The 17,160-nt window shown below is 42.7% G+C and overlaps 2 protein-coding genes across 12 annotated transcripts in view; one reads left to right on the top strand and one right to left on the bottom strand.

Moving 5' to 3' along the window:
- Window positions 1-15,055, bottom strand: part of ITSN1 (intersectin 1) — a 218,273-nt gene extending 203,218 nt beyond the window's left edge. For 3 of the 9 annotated variants that reach the window (XM_050929035.1, XM_050929025.1, XM_050929057.1), the window contains exon 1: window positions 14,897-15,055. The gene's annotated coding sequence lies outside the window, so the exon portion shown is untranslated. Of the gene's footprint in view, window positions 1-2,502; window positions 2,522-14,255; window positions 14,276-14,896 lie in introns of those variants that run through there. The other 6 variants (XM_050929066.1, XM_050929075.1, XM_050929083.1 and 3 more) reach the window with 5 other exon arrangements.
- A 509-nt stretch (window positions 15,056-15,564) lies between these two features.
- The window catches only part of CRYZL1 (crystallin zeta like 1), a 30,449-nt gene continuing 28,853 nt past the window's right edge, over window positions 15,565-17,160 (top strand). The window contains exons 1-2 of one of the 3 annotated variants that reach the window (XM_050929526.1): window positions 15,565-15,636; window positions 16,277-16,390. The gene's annotated coding sequence lies outside the window, so the exon portion shown is untranslated. The other 2 variants (XM_050929515.1, XM_050929521.1) reach the window with 2 other exon arrangements.

The following is a 17,160-nucleotide window of genomic DNA, read 5'->3' as shown; positions in this document are numbered from 1 at the left end:
CCTTCACTAGGTCAGGTGGTATACTGACTAAAACTCACAAAATTTATGGAGTAAAGTACTCAAGAACATTTCTGAAGCTAGAGATTGAAACAGTAGCTTTGGTTTCCAGTAGATGATCCACTGGGTTGATTTTATTGAAGGTAGTGGGTTTTGTTTTTTAGTTAGTTTCTCAAAGAAAAGTTTAAGTCTACTGGCTGAAGAGTAATTGACTTAGTGGTTAATTACCCTTGGTGCAGGTGCCAGTTACTCAAGTAGTAACTCAATATTTATCTGCCCAGAATGGCAAGTTTGATCCATCTTGTGTGAAGGATCTTCAGTTATGAGTTTGAAGCTGCCAACTGATTTTGTGGGCACTGTTAGAACTATTCACACCAAATTGCCACAAAGCAACTGGAGAGGACCATGGAGGCTTTTTAAGAAATTATGTCAAGACTTTTATTGCTAGGCTGAGATCTGAAGTTAGAGGCACAAAGTGACAACATAAGCTTTTTACCTGTTTATTTTAAGAAGACAAAAAATGTTTTGAAACAAGTCTTATGGTTGATCGTACAGCTGGTTTCCTTCAATGCCTATGGTAGTGACAAGTTTCAAATGCAGATTTAGGACTCTTAAGTATTAATGAACCAGATTTAAATAGTAGCTGCAATCATGGGTAATCAGCTCATATTTTCACTAACATTCTCCATAAGCTTCTGTTATAAACAGACAGTAAAGGGTTAAGAAGTTCACCTAGCCTAGCTAACACCTGACCAGAGGAACCAATGGGGGGGGACAAGATGTTTCAAGAGGAAGGAGGAAAGTTCTTCCTTTGTTCTATTCATTAAATTCTGTGCCAGAGTAAAAAGATCCAGGAATCACCTAGGGCAGTGAGTATTAGAAAAGGAATAAATTAGCTTATGTTTATTTCCTTTTGTGACTTTGTCTTTTTGCATTAGAGGGATAATCAAATTGGGTTTTCTTTTGTGTAACTAAGGTTTTTGCCCAAGAGAATATCCTCTGGGTTTTGAATCTGTTGTCTGTGAGAGTAGCTTGCATGCTAATCTCTCAGAGGTATTTCTTTTACTCCTTTTCTTTAATTAAAAGTCTTCTTTTTAAAAACCTAATTAATTTTTCCTTGTGTCAAGATCCAAGGGGGTTGGAGCTGGACTCACCAGGAATTGGTGGGGGAAAGGGAAATTAAACTCCAATCCTGCCAGGAAAGGGGGCATGACTAATTTCTAAAATCCTTGGATCTTAAACCAAGGAGATTGTGTTCACCAGGGAATTGGTGGGGAGGGGGAAGGAAATGTTTCCAAATGACTTTCCCATAAACATGTGTTTAAACCATTTGGTGGTAGCAGAAACCAGATCTAAGGTGGTAAATAAGCTTAGGGGTTCTCATGCAGGTCCCCACACCTGTACCCTAAAGTTCAGAGTGGGGATGAAACCTATAACAGCCTCCTTATCCATCTTTCCCCTCACCCACCAAACAACAACTCTTGTATGGTAGACAAAAAGATTAAAACTAAACCTTACCAGATCTTTTCCAAAAGAAAATCAAGCTGCATTATTAGAGTACAAAGTTAAAAAGAAGGTCTGTCTCAAACAGATGTCACTAAGTAAATCCATCCAAGCCCAATTTTCTTAGTGACATTGTTTGCATTGTAAACATTCAGAGTAAATGAGTTCTGATCCAGTGCCTAAGTAAAACCCTCTATTTTTATTTTTTTTTAACTATTCTGAAACAAAAAGGAGAAAAAATAAAATATTAAATTCACCCACCAAATTTAGCACTGTAATGATATTTTGAAAAATAAAAAATAAAAAATAACTTGGTGTAATTGTTTGTCAGCAGCTTGGGATACCATTTTAGCCTTTTAGGCCTTAAACTGATTTTTTTCTAAAACATGCAAACAAGTTGCTATGCTGATCATGCCAGCTACAGCTGGTCATAATTTTCTGCAGTTTTGGAAGATTTAAATGTCCAATAGCAGCATCAAATGTACCTTTGAGAGAGAGAAAAAAAAAATCAGACCTGTGTGTGGATGCAGCAAACAACTTGTTAAAGTCAGCATGGGATGTCTGAAGTATTTCATATACTTGTGTAGATTCCAATTATTGTGTTGGGCCAGATGACTCAAGGTTCAGCTATGGATAGAGGCTTTACAAGAGGATGACTAATGACTCCAGAAGTTCCCATTCCCAGTAGGTCTGCTCCAGGAGTTCCCATTCAGTTTTCCTGCCGTCACCTGTCTCTGGGTAGGAACCCTTGTTCCAGTCCCTTCTGAGTGCTGAGGGTGGTAGTGAGGTTTTAAGGCTGCACAGCTATACTGAACTATCCTCAGCAAGCAAGTTTGCCTAAAGGCCAGAGCCTGTGCTTTGCTTTCTTTCCAAGGGCTATGAACAGTGTATGGCCAGCAGTTATGAGTTACTACACAGCTCTTTCTGAGCAAGTCCACTTATTCTTAAGGTGAAAGCATTACAGAGAAAACATAAAAGTTTCTATACACATTGAAAGCTTACCAGGGATTACCCATGAGTCTTATGAGGCCTTAGTAGGTCAAGTCCTTCCATCCCTTCTGCAAGGATTGCCTCCCCCACCTTAGAGAGAAGTCCGTTTTCTGGATCAGGAAAAAGGCCCCAAGTCAGTTTAAATGCAGCATTTTTAGGACAAATTCCCTTTCTTTGCCTTTTTAGTCTTTGGAAACCCAGTATGCACCAACCACCCTAGGGGAAGGTACCTCTCTGGAGGTGTTTACAATGTGAGTGATTCACTTTAATTAAGGCTACATTTCAGTCACGAGTATTTTTAGTAAAAAAGTCATGGACAGGTCACGGGCAGTAAACAAAAATTCACAGCCCATGACCTGTCCATGACTTAATATATACCCCTAACTAAAACTTGGGCCGTGGGGGGGGAGGAAGGGAGCAGCAGCGCACAGCCCGGGACCCCCATTGGTGCTGGTGGTAGGATCCCCCTCCTGGCTCTGTGTGTCCCTGTAGCTCCTAGAAGCAGGGGCAGCCAGTGGTTCCATGCGCTGCTCCCGCCACAAGTACCAGCCAGGAACCGCAGCCAATGGGAGCTGCAGAGGCAGCACCTGCAGGCATGGGCAGTGCATGAAGCCTCTTGGCCCCTTCGCCTAGGAGCTGCAGGGATATGCCGGTGGGGGAGCCAGGGAGCCCCACCCCAAGTAAGTGCCACCCCACATCGCAACCATCTGACCCAGCCCTGAGCCCCCTCCCACACACCCAAACTGCTGCCACCCCAGGCGCTGCCAGGAACCCCCTGAGCCAGCACCGGCCACAGCAGAAGTCACGGAATCCATGATTTCCGTGACAGACATGCAGACTTAACTTTAATCAGTATTTTAGTTTTTGAAGGAGCTTTGGTAGCCATCCCCTCTGGAATAGAACACAATCATACATCCAATCCAGGGCCCAAAGTAATATATAAATTTTAGACAATATGTTTCTCCAAAGATACTGCATACCATTGCAGTATCTGTCAGAGGGCATTCTTCAGATAAATGAAGCCGAGCATTGTGGAAGTGGTTTCAGGGAAAGTTCTCTATGAGCAACAATGGAGGCAGGCACTAGTTACTTACTGGGGAGAATAACTCAGAGGCAGAAGAGCTAGATTAGTGGAGACACAAGCCTCCCTCACAGACGACATGGTGTTAACTCTGCTCTATTCAATGATGATAACAGTCGTCTGCGTGTACGTGTGTTCTCCCTGTGTGCTGTCCCAGCTCTGCGCAGATAGCTGGCACAGCAGATCTCGAGCAAATCGCCCAATGACCACAGACTCTAATAAGGTACGAAGGCATCCGGCCAGGTTTATTGTCAAACAAAGCACAGTAATAGTTTCCCGCAGACTCTACAGGACATACTATGAATATGTGCCCCCCTGACAATGGACCGGTTCAGTCAGTGGCGGGATTTGCCACTGCTCCCTAGGCCAGACAAAGACATCCATTCAGGTATGCATTCTTATACACAGGTACAAACAAGCTTTGCATCATTGAATGCCCTGAGGTACAGCCCCTCAATGCATTAGGGTGTTGCCTTTCTCATGGTGCTGATTGGTTTGAACAAATAAGTCTATCCATCATACTGTATTCATTGTATTGTCCTTTCATATTGTCTATTCATCATTTATCCATTGTACTGTTCTTTCATATTACCTATCCATCATATTGTCTATCCATGATATTGTCCTTTTATACTGTCTTTAGGCTTGGTCTGCTTGTTCCTTGTTATCTGTGTGGGTGCCATCCTGGCATATGTTCATCTTATTAGTGCTTCCATGCTCTTGCCAACTTCTGTGAGCAGGGCCTGCCTCTGGCTCACAGCCTACCTTTGCTTTATATTAGCAATGTCTTGATCATTACTTCAGTTCAGGCCTCATACCAGGCCTCTGATACCAAGGGTTTAAGTCTCAGGGCCTCATCTTACTACACTGGTCATTAGGTACATTTGGTATATGAACTGAAAATTTTATCCCTCAATTAACTAACCTAATGACTAAGCCTTTTATAATGGGAGGAACCAGATGAGTGTGGCATAGAGCCAGCAATGTCTGGTCTAAGCCAGCTGAAGATTCCCCCACAGGAGAAATCCTCAACTGCCCAGCTAAGACAGCTTTAATACCCCACTAGTTAGTGAAAAGTTTGATTATTTTTTTAACTCTGCCCATGCTACTCCACGAAAATAAGTAGTCTTGCTTCTAGAAAAGAGTTCATTTTCCAACAAGCCACTAGCAGCATTTATACAGCTACAAAACAACAAGACGGAAACAAGAATTCTTAAAATCATGATGTAGTTCTCCAAGAAGCAACCTACAAGGTTCTCTAGTGAGTATAGTTTCATTCTGTTTAACAAGAGGAGCAAAAGAACATGCTGCAAGGTCTAAACAGGTCAGTGGATGTTTCTTGACTATCATTAAATGGCGTCAAATGCCACAAAAAGCAGTCTCTGGTCCATCAAATTAAATTAATAGTTTTCACACACAAATGTCAGCTACAGTCTTACATTTTTCTTTTAAATTTGTTATTCCAATTGGGCAATGAAAACTGAATAAAAAAAAATCAAGCTAGAAAAGGGAATATATAATTAAACAATTTGTTAAGTGTTCAACAAGCAGACTCCTTTTGAATTTCTGCAAAACCTTTTTCCATAGTACTTAAAATGTTTTTTTTGGGATTCACTCTGTTCTTTCTAGTTCAATATGCAACAGATTTGCAATTTGAGGAGGCTGAATAGTACAAATGAAGGGTCTGGCATTAAACTGAATATTGCATTTTAAAAGGGACAGTTTGAACACAGACACATACCTGAAAAACATTTCTGGTAACTGGAAAGAGTTTGCAGCTTTTTTTCCCCTAGTTTCCTTTGTGCATTGGAAAGCACTGTGTGTGTGTACACTTCTCTTTCTTCCTGAAAATGTCCTTGTGAACATCAAGAGTGGATCAGATTTTTTAAAATAAGAGGAATTTAAATAGTATGTCTGAAGCCTTTAAAGACTTCAGCAAAAACTGGACTTTAATATACTAAAATCTAACTAGCTGTTTCTGTTATGTTAATAAAATAATCAAACTTCCCATAAGTTGATATAAGAAAAAATATTTAAAAGTTACAGTATCTTATCCTGAGAGGTTCAAGAGTGCTTTAAAATGTATTTTTATGGCAGTAAATCCCTAGAAGTCTAAGTCATGGACCAAGTCCTCACTGAGGTAGGCAATGAGCAAAGAGAATGAAAGACAGTCCTTGTCCTAAAGATTTTACAAATCAAGAGTTTAACAAGAGAAAACATGGATACAGACAGAGGGAGCACAGTGAAACAGCATAACTGTATTGGTCAGCATAATTGCAGTCATCTCAACAAATCAGCTGAGAAGTATTTTACAGGCATCAGACCAAAGGAGGGTAAATGAATTTTAACCACATCTCTTCTGCTTAAAATAGAATCCAGACAGTTCAGCTAAAAGTTCAGCTTCCTCAGCATCTATATACAGTGTTTAAGTCCCTGATCCTGCAATGATCTCTCCACAGGTGGACTCATCCACTGCCACATATTTCCAATGACTTCAGGCTCTATATGGGGCAAGCACACATCCATCCCGAGTAGCTTGCAGGATCAGGGATTAACACAGCAAATTAACCTCAACACTGTTTAATATAACAGACTGGGTAATTCAGTAAATCTTTTCTATTTTTATTTTTATGCAGAATAGGATACTATGAGAATGACCTACAAAAATTTATCTTTAGGATGTTACCAACAACCATATTTTAATTAGTGTAGAAATTTAATACTTTCTACATGTGAAACTTGTATATTTCAAATTGTACTTAAGAATATTCGAGCCCCAACTGCTAGTCAAAGCATTTCACTACCACTTAAATCTTGTTACATTTGCTGTTACTTATTCGAAAAGGCTTTGATTAAAAGAGATGAAGAAGCAATATAAAAATTTGAGTTGATTGTTACATTGAATCTCTGCAGATTCCATCATTCAATAAACAAACGCTAAGGTTCCAGAACTCAGCTTCACATTTGAAAAAAAAGTGCTATCACTATTTATGAAGCAAGAGATTTGTGGGGGGAGGGGCCAAGACTGTTCATTAGGATCCAATTCTCTTTCATTTTCATGTTTTCTAGAGTGAATTTTTCTGACGTTGTGACTGAGGATGGGACTATCATAAGATCAAGAGTACATTATGTAACAATTTAGTGGAAGAGGTTAAATCATGATTATTGGTCATTATAGCAAGAGCTGCAGCAAACACTGTAGTTGAGTTTGCATGAGAATTTCCATCCTAAACACATTCATACTTGCTATTTGCTTTCCAAAGTGATCACAGCGGAGGTCAAGATTTTCTAGAATTCATCTCTGCTCCGAGCTTTTTTTTTTTTTTTTTTTTTTTTAAATTTGAACAAAAACTTCTCAGGTATTTACATAGACTATTAGTGGCAGAATAAGCGAGAGAGAAAAATCCAGTTAGACATTCCCGTTATAAAGAATTAAGACATCTGAAAGAGCTCTACAGCTGAAGCAGCCATGGATAGTAAGCTAAGCTCAATACGGAAATAGCCTTGGTTGATAAAGTGTCTGTTTTCCAGCCAAAATTGGTTTTGACCTTTGAAAGTCATCTATACAGCTCAGTTCATACAACTACTTTGATAAGCTTCTGAAGTGTGCACCTAGGAAAAGCTGTTCTGTACTGTATGGATGCAATTAGCTTCCTAGTAAACTGCCTCCTTCTCTGGGTACCTAAGAAGGAACATAAAAGAAAAAATGAAGTACATGACAGCTGTCAAAATAAACTACCTTCTCTGCAAGGTGTATTAATCTAAAAACTAAGTCAATGAAGACCGCATTAGTTTCCATTCCTGCATGCATGGGTATTTAGGTTTTAACGCCTTTATTATTGTATTTGAGAAATAGCATAACAATATAAGAATCATAATGCATATGAATAATGGGTCATGCATACGCAGCCTCAGCATTGTAATGTTCAGATTTCCGAGTGCTTAACTGAGGAACCTATAATTCCGTCATAAAACAAATATAAGTTCTTAATTATCCAACATAACTTGCACAGGGATGTTTCTTACATTGCTTCCAGGATCTCACTAGGAATGTAGTAGTTTGAGTCATTTGTGTATTTATTATGTTTATTGACAAACCAATTATCTGAAAGTGTAGCAAAACAAAACTAGTACTCATTTTAAGAAATCAATTGTGGTTCAATATGAAGAAAGGTTAGCATATTTCTACTTAAGATTTGAATTTAACCTGATATGATCACAAAACCAGACTAAAAACAGCATTTGTTTCTGGGGTTCCCAAATGTAGTGGTCTCCAAATTCTACTACAATGGTCAGTTCAAAAATTTCTGCTGTCAGTTCTGCTGAGAAGTTAGAAATCTGTTTTCTGCATTAATTCACATCTTTATCTTGATAAACCCTTTAATTAAAGTTAATGTTAAAAAAATTATATAGTACACAGGTTAAGAAAAGAGTGTATATACATCTGGGTATAGTGCTTAGATTATCCACAAATACAGAATTTGTTTTAAAAGTCATGAGATCCATATAGTGCATAATCAGCAATAACCCAAATTTTGGTGTCTATAATTTGAACCATACAGTTTAGATATTAGAATCCAAATACTTGGGTATATCACTCATGAAAAGTTGTGCAGAGAGTTTGCTGTGGAAAGCAAAATATATTAATGAGTGAAGACTGTCACCCAGTAATAGAGAATTTAGAGTAGGTTGTCTGTTTAGAAAATACAATCAATCCATCAGAGAAGTATTTCAGTTACTTTCTCAACGGTGGTTTTCATCTATACGGCTTCAGTTCTAAACCAGAATGTTTATTTTTGTCCTTTAAGTCTCAACAATCTTGTTTGGGGATGTCAGTGGGAGGTTAATGAACATTAAAAAAAAAAAAAAGTGATTTAGATGTCCCGAACACAAACACTTAAATATTTACACAAATCCAACACTCCAGACAATCTTGTGCAATTTAATCCAACTGCTTCTTTCAGAAAATGCCAGGATCAGAATCACAGAAGTTAAAAACTGCAGTGAACTGACAAAGCTGTGTCAGGAAGCCCACACAATATGAAGTTATAGGATGTCTGGCTCTAGCCAGAAATTTATACAAGCAAATTGTAACCAGTTAATGAACACCATTTTTGTTGTTTCATGTCTCCAACAGAATAAGCTAGGAGTGATTTATTTAAAGAAAATATATCTGTTGAAAATATTACCAAAATATATAGTCTGGCAAATAGGTCAGACTCACTGTTTTAATTTCATCATGATACACATTTTAAGAGTATGCTCTTTCTGCATATAGAAAGTAATGAATTAAGGAATGCACCATTCTGGGGCTTGAATCCAGGCCTCTTGCTTATTCTTCTGGCATACTAACAGCTATTACTCAAACTGTATATCTAGATGGAGCCTAACAGATGTTTGTTTCAAACAGAAAATGCTATCTTATAATTTTGCTTACTTTATTATTTACAGCAAACCAGATGAAGAGGAGACCAAAACTAAAGATTAACTTCACTGAGAAACTATTATACTGAAGATAATACGTTTATTTAGAATATTAATGCACAGAGCTATGACAGAACACACCTTAAACACGAGTCATTCTGAAGTACCTGCACTGACATAAGTTTCAAACAGTGAATTACCAAAACATTCAATTAAAATTACAAATGTACACAGGTATTTTAATGCAAGCTTAGTACACTTACAGAAAGTTAGTGGCAAGCAAGATTTCCAGGGTAATGAAAAAGAATTCAGTAAAGACACTAGCACTAATTAAGTCAACCATCCCGGAGACAGCACATTGAATAAAGAGACATGTTACTTTGTACTTATGACATTTTATATAGAAAACCAACTTGAGAATGCACCATTTCACTGAGTTTTTCCTACAGTTTTACTGCTAATCACCATGTGTTTGCCCATCAGGAGTAGCTACTTAAAGATTTTTTTGTTATCGATTCACTGGCACGTCTGTGATGTGTACCACTATATTGAGTGTCTCATTAACGTTAGTTAATTCTCAACAACCCAGTGGGATAGGGAAGCACTACCCCCATTTTACAGACTGGGAAAACAGTAGCACAGTAAAGTTAAGCAACATTTCCAAGATCACACAGGGAGCCTATGACAAAATTTTAAATAAAACCTGATTTCTAGTCCTATGCTTTAATAGCATATCAGAAAAGCTAGCTCTGATACTTGCATAACAATACCACATCACTTTTGAAAAAAAATTAAATGTCAGACGGCAGTTGCATTAAAGGCCACTAGTAATTTCTGAATCCTACATTAAACATGAATAAAATTTTTACTCTAACACAGAGCTTTCCCATAATGACAGAAGTACACAAAGGCTTCTGAACAAGCCTTCAGACAGCAAGTACCAATGGAAAAATTTCTCCCCTCAGATCTACAGACAGTCTCAATTCTGATATTCCAGGTATGTAAGGAGATTAGACTATTCAAGTTAAAATCTGCGTACAGACCTCAAAAAGAGAACTTGTCCCCCCCATGATGAAACAGTGGGAAAGCATAAAACTCATTAGTAATAAAATCTTTCCTCTAGGGAAAGATATGGAACCTTCTCCCTCACCCCTCTACATATACAGAATTTTAATTTCCAGCCATTTTTTCTTCCATGTAAAGAGCATTTTTATGTTGATTAAGAGGCTAGTATAGACACTTTTGGATGCGCACACAAATGCTAATAAAAGTTTCACTACCAGAAGATAAAAACCTTTATAAATCAACAAACAGTGCACCCTGCCACTACAGTACACATACACTTTCCTAAACATGAATTCCTACACAGAAACACTATCTATGGCCTGATCCTGCAAACACTTATGCACATGACTTTACATGTAGGAACACCTCCACTGAATTGGATGGGGCTTACATGTCTAAGCATAGAATCAGGAACTGTGTGTACCATACAATACTTATTGTGCAAGAAGGCGAGTCATCAAATTAAATATTGTACCTTAACATTTGTGATTGGTGACTCAGAAGCCACTTGATATCTCTACACAGACTTGCCATCCAACAAAAAAAAGTTTAGCTTAGGCTTGCCACAGTCTTAAATTTGTATTTTAAAAGTATCAGCATGCTATTTTGAAGCATTGTTTTTTGGTACTGCATACTGCAAGACAGAATGTAATAAAGTACTGTATTATCAGATCTTATAACACACTGGATTTCTAGTCACTATTGTTGCCAGCCACTTTCATGTTGTAGAGGAAAAAAAGGTACCATATAAAACCTTTTAAAAATTCAGCAGCTTTTTTCAGTACAATAATCAAATACTCAAATTCTCTGGCAGTTTACCATTTCAACAGCAACATATAACAAAGTAATATTTCAAATCACAATAGGCTTCATGTCTGGGGAGCACAAGTTTTGCAAATCCAGGTCAATCCCTGTTATTCTGACCACCTCTCTCTACATGATGGAACCGAATAAACCTAATGAACAAGTCTTTATCTGTTTACAATTTGTTCTGTTAAATGGACATCTCCATATAACTTTTAAAGCAATGTACTTTCTTTAACAACAGACTGCTGTGTGAACTCTATACTCATAACTGAAGTAACTCCCTATGATGATCTTCTCTGAATTCCTTTGTGCTGTTGCTGGCATTGTAACTGATTTTAGGGCTAGTATTTTTAAACTTGTGTACATCCTTACTTCTCCAGTTAATATTCTGCAGAAACTGAGTAAGTTAGAATCTGCAATTCTACTAGAAAAGATATAACTCCAGCCACAAGAGCTATTAAACATAATCATTTAGGATATAAACTGATCCTCAAATGAGGATTTCTTCCTGAACCCAACAGTAAACAAATTGCATAATTAGGGACATTAAGAGAGAGGAGAGGAAATGTCATTTATTTAGGCCAGGCCTGCACAACATGTGGCCCGCATAGGCTCACTGTGCAGCCTGTGGGCAAGCGGCGGGGTGGGGCTGCTGGGTTCACCCCCTGCCTGGGGGGGCCCGGGCCCACCTCACAGTCCCGCCTGGGCACACCACACTCCAACCGCCCTAACAGCCAGAACCGCATGTGTCTCCGTCTCCCGCTGCCCCCACCTAGCATACAGCGGGTGCATCACTTCCAGGGCCTGCCGAGGCGGGAAGCACTGGGCACGAGGCAGAGCCAGTAACTGCTGAGCGAGGGGAGGTGCGCCCGGCCTGGGCTCAAGCTGCACCTTGAGAGGGGGGACTGGGTCAAGACCCTCTCTTTGGTTGAGGGCAGGGCAGCTACTGCGCTGGTTGGTCCCAGGGCGACCTCTGTAGTGATGAGGGGAGGGGGATGTTGAACGGCCTGTGGGCAGCCAGGAAATTCCCAGGGGAGACGTGTGTGTGTTGCACCTGCCCTGCCCGACTGCTGCCCCTCTGCCTGGTCCAGGGACCTTCCCTGTCCCCTATCACACTGCCCCTCACCCTGCCTGGGCTCCCTGCGGCCCCTGTGTTTGTGTGTTGGACAGTCACATCCAACCCTTCACACTGCCCCCCTTTCCCCTCCTCTTAGTTCATAGTCCCAGAAAATCCCTTCAAACTGTCCCTCTTTTCCCCTCCCCTTATTTCATGGGAGGAGGACGAGCTGAACGTGTGGGCGGGCAGTGGTGGCCAGACTTCATACTTCGGGGGAGGTAGGGGGGTTGTTTCCACAGGGCCAGGCAGCGCTGGGGCAGGAGATGTGCGTGTGTGTTTTGGCCAGGCCAAGGGGTTTTGGCCCTCAACTGTTTTCTTTGGAGTAATATGGCCCTCGCTGCTTTACGAGTTGTGCAGGCCTGATTTAGGCCATGTCTGCACTACCACTTGGGCAAAACTTATGTCACTCAGGGATGTGAAAAAACACACCCTGATACACATAGTTTTGGCAGCATAAGCACTCATGTGCACAGCGCTATATTGGTGGGAGAGCTTCTCTTGACATAGCTACTGCCACTCCTTTCATGTTTTTATTGTGTTGAGGAAAGAGCTCTCTCCTGTCAGCATAAAGTGGCTACAAAAGTGATTTTACAGCCTTGCAGCTGCATCGATACAGCTGTGCCACTGTAAATTCAGTAGTGTAGATACAGTCTTTGCCTAGAGGATACAATATGGCAAGAGACAGGATACTTACTACAAACCATTTCTGAAATGGTAACTTTTGTGTTCCTAAGCCTTAAGGCCATGTTCTTTAGAACAATTACTAAGAGAATTCTCAAGAAAACGTAACATTAAAAGAGATCTTATCTTGAATTAAAGTATTAGGATACTGTAAAGGGAACAGAGGAACTGAAAGAATTAAGTTTGATTTCTGAGGCAATATGTGGAAAGTGCTGCTTGCCTAACTCAAAAAGCCTGGGCATAATACCCAGCAGAAAATGTTAATCTGTATGCAAGGTGACCCTAGGTTCATGCTATTCCCTTCTCCTATGATCCCATCTCCTCAACAGGACCCTGAAATTGAGGGGGCTGTTTGCTTTTAAACTGGAAAAAAATAATTTAGCAGTTGCTTCACTAGTCTGTGAACACTGCTGATCTATAAAAAACACTTGTAAGAAAAAAAATAAGCTGAAGTTGTTGATAATGTGAAAACAAGAGCAAAACATATTTCACACACTAGCAAATCACTTTTGTTCCTTATTTATTAGGCAGAGCTTCAAAGAATATTAAATATTTGTATTTGTTCCCCACATCTAAGGCAGAACTACAACATCCATAGGCACACTTCAACAGTTCACCTAAAACTATGCAGATGTTGCTCTTTAAATATTTCAAATACAGTTTGAAACATTCATCCCTTACAAATAATACTCGAAGAACTGGCAAGAGAGAAAGGATAAGAGAAAAAATAAGAGAAATACATAACAACTGCTTTAATAAATACTTCACTGCTACTTCTACAATACTGCCAGTGCTATTACTAAACAGCATTTACTAAACAATACTCTATGTTAGTAATCTACTAACCTGTTTCTGAGCATAATATCCATAGTCTATTGACTGATGAAGTTCATAGAAGCTAATCTGTTTCGTAAATAGCAAAAGCATTCCTTTCAAAAAAAGGAGCAGCTGATACAGAACAAAAGACGTCTACAGGAAATGTTATCTATAAAGTTGTCTCCTAATCCAAGACAAATAGACGTGAAGGAACAGGAAAACGACCATGCACCAGTAAGTTTCTTTTTCCTAAGCCTCTGAAAACATCGCCTTGTTCGATTGGTTGTGGACCCTTTTCAAGCTACAAGGGATGGCATTCCTCCTTCACTTAACACCATCGAACTGTGTGCGTAGAGGGGACAGGAAACAAACGGGGGTGGGGGGGAAGAATAGGGGAGAGAAGAGGCAAGAGGAAGGAAAGAAACGGAGATCCAAAATCCAATAATCATTACTGAGGCATTACAGGGCACTACACTGCCTGCAGGCTGCAATAGTATCCTTCCTTTCTCTATGTCATGTATGGAGCTTCCTAGACATTAGACAGACATGCATACAGATTTCTAGGGGCGATGGCTTTGATTTATGTCCACAAGACCAGAAACAAGCAGGCTATATCAGATACCAGGGAGATGGCTCCCAATGCCCTCCATTGCATCTGCTCGCTTTCCCCACAAAAACGCAACTCCAAATCAACGAATAAAAACAAGCTCTTAAGAATTATTTTAAGATATTTTAACAGACCTGACAAATTACCCCAGGCGCCGCAGTACCCACCGAAACGTTGTCTCTCTCTGCGCCAGACAGACCCATTCATACCAGCCCCGCACAGGAACGCCTGCCCCGGCGGCGGCTGCAGGGCCCCCCGCGCCCGTAGCATGAGCCCAGCTCAGCCAGGGTCTCCCCGCTCACCCTCGCCGGGGAGCAGGTGCGCGTGTCACCGGCACAGCCCAGAGACAGCGGCCAAGCCCTGCCCCGGAGCGCCCCCCCGCGCACACCCCGTCCCGGAGCCACACACGGACCCGGCCGCTTCCCGACACGCTCGCTCCCGGGGCCAGCCCCACTCCGGCTCCCAGCCCCGCCGACCACGCCGCGCTGCTCCTGGGGGCCGGGGCGGCAGGGCAGCTCCGATGGGGGGCGGAGGAGCCGAGGGGCCCAGGCAGAGGGGGGGAGACGGGACCGGGCAGGGAGCGCAGGGGGGCGGGGGCTGGAGCGGGGCAGGGAGGGGGCAGCAGAAGGCGCCGGGCAGGGACGCTCGTACAGGCAGAGCCGGGCGGGGGGAGGCAGGAGCCGGGATGGCCGGCGGGGCTCTGGGCTGAGCGGCGGCAGCCGGGTCCCCCCCCCCCCCCCGCGTGCCCCGCTCGCTCGCTCCTTGCCAGGGTGACCCTTCGCCGGGCCCCGGCCGCGCCGCCCCTCACCTCATATCTGTGCGGGCCGGGGGGCCCTGGGCAGATCCACGGCAAAGGCGCGGGGCGGTGGAGGAGCCGGAGCGGCCACCGCCTCCGCGATACACACCATCCCCTCCTGAGCCACCCTCTCGGGCGGGGGGGGGGGGGGCGGGAGCGTGTCACTCTCGCCCTCACAGCCACCGTACTACCACGCAACCAAGCTACTCCCGTCGCCTCCCATACTCGGCACACCCCAGCTACAACCCGCCCCTCTCAGAAGATTGCCGTAAATACTGACCAATCGTAATCCAAAGATTGACACCAATGACAAAAGCTATCCGTAGCGTATAGGGCAGAGCAACCAATCATAAATAATCTCCTCTCCTCGCCCCGCCCCGCCCCGCACTATCAGGTTAGTGTGTACAGGGCACAGGCTTGTATGACCTCCCCCCTACTAACAAGGCTAGCAGGGATCCCTCTTTTTGTTTAGTGGGTAAATTAAGGGACCAATCAGACGCGCTCCCAGGGGAGAGGAGGTGGGGCCAAGAGTGGGCAGGGCCGTGTCAGTTTGCATGAATGGAACCCTAAGAGGCGGCCCTAGGTTTTAATTCGCTGACATGTCTCCGCGCTCGCGCTGCGGCACCAGCACCTTTAAGCAGCAAGCCGACAACTGAGGAGGGCCCGCGTTGCATGCTGGGAGTTGTAGTCCGAGCGGAGCTGCAAGGCCTGCTGGGAGTAGTGGTCTCGCGGATCCTGCCTTGGTGCTTTGGGTACGGCTCGCGGTGTGGCCCCGCCCCGTTCACCTAGAGTGACCAATCGCGAGTCTCTCCTGCTGACTAGTCTCTGAGTCCCGGCGGAAGCTGGCGGAGAGGGTGGGGTTGTACAGCGGGCCTCGCAGGAGCCGGAGTGGGGTCTGCGGAGGTGAGAGCGGCGGAAGTCACTCATGATTTGCCATGGCAACCGGGGTCTGCCGCGGTCCTGGGGGTCGGTGCCCCAGGCAGGGAGCGAGATTCTGGCCGGTCAGTGCGCAGCCCCGCGGCGCCAGCCCCGCAGCACCATCAACCCACCCACCATCAACCCCCCCCCCCGGGCGCCAGCCCCGAAGCACTATCAACCCCCCCTCCCGAAGCACCGTTAACAGCCCCCCCCCGCGGCGCCAGCCCGTCCCCCAGCCTCCCTCCCCAGTTCTCGCTCACTTCCCTGTTTTGTTAAGAGCCAACATTACCCCACCACGTTCAAAAATCATGACTCGGACCTGCCCCCCCCCCCAGTTCTTGATGGCAACAAACACCAGGGGGGTTCTGGGTCGTCAGATTCCGTTTTCAGGCTTTCCTTGAGGGCTGCGAGCAGTGGGAAATGTACCTTTAAAAAAATGGAGGCTGAGATTCTGCTATAATCCCATGATTCCAGATGCTGGGGCTTTAAGAAAGACACTAAGTGCCACCAAAGCTGCAACACTGGATGAGCTGTGTCCCTTAAACCAGGAAACACAACGCCACTGAAAATCCAGTTTTAATAATAAAGGTAACCTAACACTCTGAAATTGGTATGATTTGACAGTATTTATCACTAAGTCATTGCACTAAGGGCCTTATCTTGGGAATACTAGTACACTTAAATAACTGTACATATGAGGAGTCCCATTGAGTTCAGTGCTTTTTTTACTTGCATGAAGATATGTGTGTGATTTCATTGGGACGCTGCACAAGCACAGCAAAATTCCTGTTTGCAATGAATTGTGGAATTGGGGCAATTGTGTATAGTCTGAAAAAAAATATGTGCTTCTCATAAATAATTCTCCCAAACATGAGAAGGTCTTTCCCTCTGACATGTAGGATCCAGTCTTTGCGAGAGAGAAACAAATCTTTTTCTTATGTTTCTCTTCTCCCTTCCACTCAAGACAACACATTTCACCAAAAGAATGAGAAAACTTTTACCTGTTCAGTCAAAGTAAAAGGCATTGCAGTGCATCCACACTATGAAAAAGATTGTGGTTAGATCAGTTAACACACACTGACCTCACTTCAACCCGTATTTCTAGTATCGGCAAGCCTGATGTTTTCATAACTTGCACTAGTACTGTTGTTCTGTACATTGTATTTGTCTGAGTTAAAAACTGATCCTGCAGTCATTGAATTCAGCAGCAAATTTACCATTAACTTCATTGGGAGCAGGGTTATTTTCTAATCCTCCTGTGTATCTTAAACTTTTGCTCTAGATGAACAAAGATGCTTAAAGTGTTTGCTGCTAAATCAATTTATAAGTGCTACATATATTACAATTGGGTTATTTTA

Source organism: Gopherus flavomarginatus, chromosome 1 (assembly GCF_025201925.1).
Source record: "Gopherus flavomarginatus isolate rGopFla2 chromosome 1, rGopFla2.mat.asm, whole genome shotgun sequence".
In the NCBI taxonomy this organism is placed as follows: domain Eukaryota; kingdom Metazoa; phylum Chordata; order Testudines; family Testudinidae; genus Gopherus; species Gopherus flavomarginatus.
The sequence above is the reverse complement of the archived record's forward strand: the minus strand, read 5'-3'. Positions and strand labels throughout refer to the sequence as shown.